Consider the following 10,034-nt stretch of genomic DNA (forward strand, 5'->3'; position numbering starts at 1 on the left):
GAGTAAAAATGTCATTGCTTTTAAATATACTTAAGTATTCAAAAAGTACATGTTTTCGAAAAAAAATACTTAAAGTACAAGTAAAAGTACATGCTTGCTGCAATGTCTTCACAATGAATTTATAGGACCTTGTAATTCTTGTTTCAGAGAAGTAACTCTCTGAAACCACCTGCATTGCATGCACTGATGTGCTTGCTTGTTGAATTTATTTAAGTTATACAAAGCCTGCAGAAACACTATAAAAAGTTGTTATAGTGACTTAACATATAAATGACTGAGGAACCAGAACTAAATACTTTTACTCCTATACACCCATACAAGATGAAAAGAGGCGAGTGGAGGGGGAAGCCAGAAACACGGATAGTGTATAGAGCAGAAGTGTGTCCAATTGCATTTTAGGGAAGAAAAAAAAAACTGCCAACCCAAAAGTTCTCAGTACTTTACAACCTACATAGAAATGTACTTGAGTAAAAGTAAAATATTTGTCTTGGAAGTGTACTCAAGTAAGAGCAAAACATCTAATACTCAAGTAAAGTACAGATCCTCAGAATCTGTACTTGAATACAGTACTCAAGTACATTTACTCCGTTACTGTCCACCACTGAAAATTGAGATGCACCCCAGTCCCCCATTTGAAGATATTTTGTATCTCAGTTTGAAACAGACATTTTTATATGGCAGTCAAACCAGACAAACTGGCCCTACAGGAAAAATGTTTGATTGCACCCAGAGTTTAAATGAATACAAAATGAAACAATTTTCCTGCTACTTCAATTTATTTTTCCATTTAACTTAATTTGTGTCAAAGTGGTATTACATACATACACTCACAACACATAACTCTTGTTAAATAAAAATAACTCTTTGCCTTCGTTTTTTTTTTTTTACTTTTAAAACTTAAATTATAAAACTTTGGACACTCTATTCCTTCATACTTTCATCTAGAAACTCAATTCACAATTAAATAATTCCACACTACTGGCAGATGTGACTTATATTCATTGGAATGCCTTCTGAGGGCAGCATTCAATTTCATTGGTTCTCGCGCCCATCCAATCAGTAAGAGTGGGAGGCGGGGTGGGGTGCGGGTTCAATGGAATTTTGAATTTTGCAATTTAATGCTGCCCTCAGAAGGCATTCCAATGAATATAAGTCACATCTGCACCGTAATGTGGACATGCACGCTTGAGATTTTTACTTAAAAATAATAATTAATAATTCGCTGTTTTCGAAGCATTTAACTTTAAGCACCCAATGCATTTCCAATGGGTTTTGCTAGTGGAGAGTCAAGGCTAGGGCAAGTGCTATGCTTGTTCAACATCTCTTATGAATGAGAATGTATAGTGTGGTGAAGTAAGTAAGTATGTACATTTTATTTGTTTGGCACTTCTCACAGAGAGAACTGACAAAATGCTTTACATACAACAGAAATAAAGACACAGCACAAAGCATTCAAATGATTAAAAACAACAACCAAAACAATCTAAGACATTTCAAAAATGCTTGTTTAACCAGTAGTGTTGGTTCTTAAAAATGTCCACAGAGGCTGCAGCTCTCAAGACCTGTCTAAGGGCATTCCATACCTTTTTCTTTTTTTGGAGCAGTTAGGGGTTGAGTATCTTGCTCAGAGCATACAGCAACACTTCAGAATTATGCTGGAGAGAATGTGGGAAGATATGGGATTGGGATTGTCCCAAAGGGGAGATTACATTTATGGGAGTTGTCATTCCTTTTGAGCCTGCGTTCTTTATACTTGGTGAGATTCCAGGGGGAATAGTAACAAAGAACCAGGCATATCTGCTTGGGGTGTTGCTGTTGATCGTACATTTTTTTATCTCTGTGTCTTGGAGAAATGTAAAGCCACCGACTATCCAGCAATGGAGGGACAGGCTAAAAAGCATCTGATTGAAAGCATCAAAGCTAGACTACATATGAGGACAGAGGATTTCAATATCAGATGGACACCGGTAGTACTGCAGCTGGTCAGACTGACTGGGGATACGGTCCCCCTTAATGTCAATGGACGGGACTTGATTGAAAGGCTTGGTTGTCTGTCCTCCTTGCGCTATTGACCAGAGTGTCCTGAAGGTCATGTATGGACGATTGGTGCTGTTAGAATAATGATTCTTTGGTTGCCTGTGTCTGTTATGCCTTTGTACGTTTTTCTTTGATGTGTCTGATGATGTTGAATGTGTGTACAATTTTTAATTTTTGTTTTTGTCTGTTTTTGTTAGTGGACTTGCGTATCCTGGGCTGTCCGTAACAACTATAACAGTAACAGTGGATGGCTCAAACCAGAAGTGTCACCAGGACCAGCACTTACCAACCAGTCTGCGAAGCATAGCTAATGTTAGCGTGGACTGGGCGGCCCCATTTACATAGGTGATAGAACCTTGAGAACGTGCAAGGTGCTGTCCAGGAAGCTGCTTCACAGATCTTCAAAAGTGACATCCGCATCATTGAGGGATGTGGACCCTCAGTTTACCAGCTACTTAATATGCCATGTTTGACGGTCTCAACAACCAGTGGGAGAGCCTCTGTTTAGACAGTGCATGCCTCTTGTTCTTTGCACTAGAGCAGACAAATAGCTGCTCTTAGCGCCAAAGGCTCTGCGTTTCATGGTAGGCATCCAGTTCTATGGCTTGATTAATATGGCTGCTAGGGGACAAAATCTTTGGCAGGAAATAAATATATAGCTAAAGTGTCGACCCAGAGCTGTCTGCCTTCCAATGAAGGCACTAAGAACTGATAGCAAGTGCATGGAGTTCACTCAAACACTTAACTGTAGTAACTGCCAACATTAAAGCAGTTTTCATCGATACATTTCTGAAGGTGACCCACTCAAGGTATTTAGGACAAGTGACAGACCCTATGCTGCCACAAACCTCACCTTGTAGGGGCGTAGTCTCTTGGCACCACACAGAAACTGTGCCACCCAGTAATGTGCACCAATTGATGTGTATATGGCGCAGCCTTGAACGGCTTCTTTGAAAAGACTACCAGCACTCACTTTCATCCATTTAGGATCTTGTTTTTTATTGAAGTCTTTATCCCCCAGCAGCACTCATATACCGGACGTTTCGGCCTCACAGGCCTTCCTCAGCGTGTGTGAAGCAGCCTCGAACGGCAACTCATGTAGGAAAAGGTCGACTCAACTCCAACCTAAAACCATGAGTGTTGCTCACACCAGGCTCTGAGTAGTGCTGAGAGGAGTTGTGCCCCAGTGGCCCCACAGAAATTACATAGCATTGTAAAACTTAACATGGAGAATCCAGTCATTGAGAATCCTGTACATCCAGTGGCAGGAGTCTGCAAAAATCACGCAGTGGACCGGGGTGCTGGCCCTCCCACTCGAGGACAGATTGACGATGGGATACCTGAAAGGGAGGGTTTAGTCTACAACACATGGTCTAATGTACTCTTGCGTTGTCGGAGTCCATTTACTTTGGGAATGTTCAATGCAAACACAGTGAGAGACAAAGCAAGCTTGGCGGAGCTTGCACACCGTGCTGCAGAAAAGGGAGTAGAGATCCGGGGACTACAGAAGCACAGGAGAGTTCATGCCAGGGTCGTAGCCACGGGTGGGATGCGGTGGGCCAAAATCAAAATACAAAACAGAATCCGCCCAAAAAACTAAGTTTTTTGCATGCACGTGTGCGGTGGCGACGTATGCCCACCCGCTCTCGTTTAGGCCCAGCCTATACTAGCGTTCTGGCTACGCCACTGGTTCATGCTGATGATCTAATCTCGTATCAGAGTGGAGAGATACTCGTTCGTCACCTCATCTGCATTATGCCTCAGCTGCTAGATGCAGAAGATGAGCCAAAGGCTTGCGAACGTGGAGGTTACTATGATGTGTGTGCCAGTGATGGCCGAAGACCAGAATACCCCAGGTCCAATCATCCGGATGCTGTGGTGGTACGTGAAAAAGTTGAGGATGCACACTCAATTTCGAGTAAACCATGGAGAACTGTGAGGTATTCAACAAGGCCAAACAGGCGGACGACATTCCCAAAGAGGTTGTTAAGAAATGCATCTCCTAGATGACGACCAGGCTTTCATGTAAAACAATAAGCCGTTACATGTGGTCTCTCTCTAACATATCCCAGTGCCTAAATCTGTAGATCTATCAAAAACAGACAAGTACTGTGGCATCAGTCTGACATGTATCCTTGCAAAGATTTACAACCATACTGAACAGGATACAGACTCGGAGTAACATCGACCCCCACTTGAGGGAAAACCGATCTGATAGAGTGCATCTGAACATGCAGTACATCAATCCTGACCGATTATAACTATGGTTACCTATGAAAAAGAAAAAGAGTCAGATCACAAAGAGTCAGATCACATGAACACAGTTGATTTGATCATAGTTTCTGACTGGTCATTGGAATGATTGTCTACTTTTGTTTTTCACAAGTTTGTATTGGGTCTGGTTTTGATGATGTTAAGTATTACCATAATATATATATATATATTTTTGTACTTGATTGTGTTTTAGATAAGTGTTGTTCTATATAGAAAAGCCTCCTGTGGACAGATGTTGCCAGGGACCCCCATTCACGAAAGAAAATGACAAGATTTGTTTAAATAATAGCAAATCTACAATCTGCAGCCATCACTTTTGTTATGCACATAACTCATTATTTGCCAGGACATGTGGACTTATTTTGTCATTTTCCTTGTCTTTTCCATGACTGGAAAACTGCATCTAAAAATTCCAGGTTTTCCAGGACATGTGGGAACCTTGCAAACACATACACATCAGTACCACATCTGCACCTATGTTCTATCCAGGGGTCATCACCATGGCAGCTCGTGATGGACATTTTCATTAATATTTCATTTTTGCCACGGACATGGAAAATAATATTTTATTTACCAAAAACACATTGGCCTAGCCCTAAATGTATACTAATGGACTCATAATGTGTCATAGGGTCTATTCCACACATGGGCAACATACGGCCTGGGGGCCGGACCCGGCCCTTTGACCATCTTAATCAGGCCCGCCAAGTCCTCAAAGAAAAACAAAATGACCCCCACCAAAAACGTACATTCTAAAAGGCTGCCATATGTTAATGGTTTTCAGAAAAACTTATTTAACTACTCCAATTAATAGTAATTCATATGTACCATTTGAGTACTACCTGCATTCCTCCATCCGTGTGTACTCAAATGTTTTATTATATTTAACAGTGAAACAGTCAACCTTAAGTCCATATTTATAACACTATGCAATGCGTTTGATCAGTGACCTGAGTGATGCATATCAGATAAGATGCTGTATAAATTTATAGGCTCATTTAAAAGTTGATACGGCATTGACGTGGATTGTTTTATGCAAGTCATCTTTTATTGTAAGGCCAGAGTACAGAGTGATACAAAAAAAAAATTAACCGAACAATTTTCAGTTACAACATTTTGTAACTGAAAATAATTGTTGTGAAAGCAAGTAAAGTACCTTATCGTAAAGTAGTGTGGCATGTCAACCAAATCCATGTAGTTTTAACATAATTCAGCACTATATGTTTCAAGTTTCAATTGTACAATGTGTGGCCCCTCACTCACTTTATGGAAGTCAGTATGCCCCACCAAAAATGTATATTCTAAAAGGCTGCCATATGTTTATGGTTTTCAGAAAAATCTATTTAACTACTCCAATTAATAGTAATTCATATGTACCATTTGAGTACTACCTGCATTCCTCCATCCGTATGTACTCAAATGTTTTATTATTATTTAACAGTGAAACAGTCAACCTTGAGTCCATATTTATAACACTATGCAATGCGTTTGATCAGTGACCTTAGTGGTGCATATCAGATAAGATGCTGTATACATTTATAGGCTCATTTAAAAGTTGATACGGCATTGACGTGGATTGTTTTATGAAAGTCATCTTGTTATTGTAAGGCCAGAGTACAGAGTGATACAGAAAAGAAAAATTAACAGAACAATTTTCAGTTACAACATTTTGTAACTGAAAATTATTGTTGTGAAAGCAAGTACCTTATCGTAAAGTAGTGTGGCATCATGGCACGTCTACCAAATCCATGTAGTTTTAACATAATTTAGCACTATATGTTTCAAGTTTCAATTGTACAATGTGTGGCCCCTCACTCACTTTATGGAAGTCAGTATGGCCCCCTGGAAAGAAATCTTGCCCACCCCTGGTCTATTCCAATGTGCTGCACATTTTAAAACAATAGTATGTCTGCATTAACTAACTGAGCCACTTTACCACCAAAAACGTTCTAATCAGTATAGACAGTGCTTCCATCGCAAAAGGGCCACTTAGTGTATTATACATCATATGGCTATTATAGGGATTGCTGGCTTTTCAAAGGACAGTGTTACTTGAGGACAGAAGGAGACAAATCAAGTTCTACCAGCTAAACCATTGGTTTGGTTTGGTTTGGCAAGGTACGGTAGCTAGTTGTGGATTCCATTAAGGTGATCAGGTATTCTGCTGTTGATGAGAAAGTCCAAGCCAAGGCATGCACATGTAACAATGGAAAAAAGACACACACTACAAGCTACACTTGATTTGATTGACGTAATAATAACATGTTAAATGCTTCTCACGGAAACGTCGAGGATAAAATGCCAATAGAATGGAACACTGGAACAAGGAAACTTGAGAGACAAAAAAAGATATGGAGGAGGACCCAGGCTGTGGATGGATGGTTGTTATTGTCAATAGTGGACACTTTGAAAACCTTGTTTTTGCTCTTTTCCTGCACCATGTTTTCACTGTGGTCCATAACATGCCGTTGACTTTAATTATTTTATAAATGTGCTTTTTATTGAAAGCACATTTAGCTATTTTCACAGAATTGAGGCAGCAATCCTTTCTTCTAACTGTCTTATTGTCTTCACCTGATGCAATTGTGTACAGGCACCATGTGAATACTACAAATCTCCTGAACATATTATATTAATGAGCATGTTACTTTTCGTGTCACCAAAGTTATTCAAACACATTTTAATATGTTTTTACATTGAAGACAATATATAGACCATATTTTGATTTTCTTTTTTTCAAAATAAAAAAAGTGTCACAGCCATAGGCATGTCTGTGATGACCTCTGGTTCTATCTGTTAATGTTTCTACTGGTGCTATGCACATATCTGCATTTTTTGCTACATTGTAACCTCAGGTACATGCAGTGTACCTGTTACTTACATTGCCATTGAAAACCCATCCGACCACTCAACACGGAGCATGTTCAGGGCATGTGTATTTTTTATGACCAGTCAATCGATTGTGAATGAGTGAATGTTGTATTAACCTTAAAAGTATTTGATCTTTTTTTGCCAATTATTTGGGGGTCCACTTGCAATATCCTTACAGCCCACCAGTAGCCTCTAACCCACAAGTTGAGAACTACTGATCTATTTCACCCAAATGTTAAGGGTCTCTTTGGGGCAGCCCGCTGATCATTCCCACTAAGTTACATCCGTAGTGAAGTTATTTTTTTCCCAGACGGACAGAAGCGATGCCACGCATTGCTGCAGGCAGGGTTACTACGACAGGTGGATTGCATTCATTAGAAAACAGTCAAAACACAGAGGGGACATCTAAGGACAGGCAAGGGAATTGATTGATTGATTGCATACTTTATGAACAGTTTGCAAAAAAAAGCACAGAAAGTACAGTTTAATACAAATACAATGCTAAAAGGATTGAACCCAAGAAAGCACTATGGCTTGTTTCCATTGGGGTCCTGTGTATTCAATTTATAGAAACATTTAGAGACAGACAAATATACAATACTATGCAAAAACATCATATAAATGAAACATATGTACAGTAAACAGTTCTGGGAGGAGGGCATTTCTAGTGATAGGCTTGATTTTTTTTACAGGGGCAGTTCCGAATTGCAGCCACCTGTATTTGCTCTTTTAGAGCAGTTTTGAAGGAGATTAAGGATTCACACTTCTTTTATGACTGTTGGTAGGGCATTCCCCAATTTTGTGGCAAAGCAGTAGAACAAATTTAACCCCTTGTTTAAGCCAAATCTGTGTTGAACGTGATTTGTGGAGCTCCCACACTCTCTGGTGTTGTGTTTGTGGACGTCTTTAACGTTTTGGAAAGTAGTGTGACAGGTACATGGGTGTCTTTGTGTTTGAGGTGTGTATCTTGTAGACCAGGCCCATTGCAAGTTGCTGTACTCTTGTCCTCTACCCTGAGCCATCCCACCCTAGCAAAATGAGCAGGGGTTAGATGAGTTGTTTATTTGTTAGGATCCCCATTATAGTGCCCTAAAGCACCGCTAGTCTTCCTGGGGTCCATATATAAAAATACATATCTAAAACATATTAAACATTTAAAAGACAAAACATAAATAAAAAATAAAAAGTACATTAAACTTTAGGCACGGTCACACCAAAATATGACTGCTCGCTGTTAACTCAGGTTGTGCGCAGCTGTTTTTTTCAGCCAACACATTCTAAAAAACTTGTAGTAGCTTGCAGCGCATTCTGTCCCAATAACCAGTTTGTAGGTGTGAGGCCACCAGTTTGTTTTGGGATGTCTGTTTTTTACTGAATTGAGTGTCTGCTAAATGACTAAATTGTCATTGTAGATAAGTGTTCAGTAGCACCCCAAATAACTTTTTAGGCTATGATAGGCAACCCACAGCAATACAAATACAGCAATACAGAATCTAGTACATATCTCAATAGTGTAGTATCTCAATTCCAAGTGAATTCCCTTATGAACCTAAACCAAAAGCCCTAATTATCATAGAATAGTTATGATGTCTTTTGCGCCATAAGATCTTTTTTATTCCTCTTTGCGGACCATGTGGCCTGTGCAAGATCAGCAGTGGCTTACTGTCTGTTTGTGTTAAAACTTGGAAGTGTCTGAGACCGTTCCCAAAGCTCAAGGCTCAGGAAGAGCTTTTACATGCGGCTGTCAGAGCCCTGAACGAGGACAGAAGACAAGAACATAATATATCAATAATACATAAATAAACAAACATATAAATACGATGTGAGAGTGTGGTCTAGTCCAGTGGTTCTCAAACTTTTTCATGTCAAGGACCCCCAAATTGACACTTATTAGCCCGCGGACCCCCATTTGAAAAGATATACCAGGGACCCCCATAAGAGAAGATTTTTACGGCTCTAAAGCAGTGATTCTCAACCATTTTAATTTCAAGGACCCCAAGTTTGACATGCATTAGGCTACGGACCCCCATACAATGGCATTTCTATCTCTGGGACCCCAATTCATATTGTAAAATCACTGTTAATCTAACTCTGAGAGTGAACATTTGGTTACATTTGTACACTCTCAGAGTTACAGACCCATAAGGGTCCATTTGGTTCCTGTCCATCATTTAGCTGGGTACCCCCTGGAACCCCCTCAAGTACCCCTGGGGGTCCCCGGACCCCACTTTGAGAACCAACGGTCTAGTCAACAACAAAGAAAGGCCTCCTGAATTGCTGTCCTCCACACCCTCCTGTCTTGCATCAGTGTTTTACCTCCACTGTCACACCGCGGCACATCTACGTACTGGTGGAGCGCCTCTTTCCTTTCCTGGCTGTGCCCTGGGTTGGCTCCCACAGTGTCAGTTTGCTTGCCACAAACTCCAGGTTCCTGACACAGTGCCCTTGTAACGCCCAGGATTCAAACCTGGGTCTCCCATGTGGAAAGCCAACATCTTAACCACTAGTCTAAAGGGGAAATCCCTCTTGGAAAGGGGAATATTAGGCTTTTTGGTCATCAGGCAGAGGGCTCTGAGCCGCCCGCAACTGCTACACCCTGCCAGCCTCATCCTTCCCTCTCTGACCTTGTCTGTGACCTGTGGTAGGTGCCTGTAGAGGTCCACATTTCTGATGTGGTCCACCCATTTGACACCCGTTAGTAGCATTCTCCAATGTTTGCGGGCCCTGGGTAGGCAACCTGGCCTGGCAGAGACCTGTGCTCCGAGCTCGGAGCACACTTTTGTAGTGTAATCTTATTTTTCTTGTTCCTTATCCAGGATTATCTCTATAATCTTATGTGTTGTATTGTTAGC

This window comes from Gymnoscopelus microlampas, assembly GCF_963454915.1.
Source record: "Gymnoscopelus microlampas genome assembly, chromosome: 10".
Lineage (NCBI taxonomy): Eukaryota > Metazoa > Chordata > Actinopteri > Myctophiformes > Myctophidae > Gymnoscopelus > Gymnoscopelus microlampas.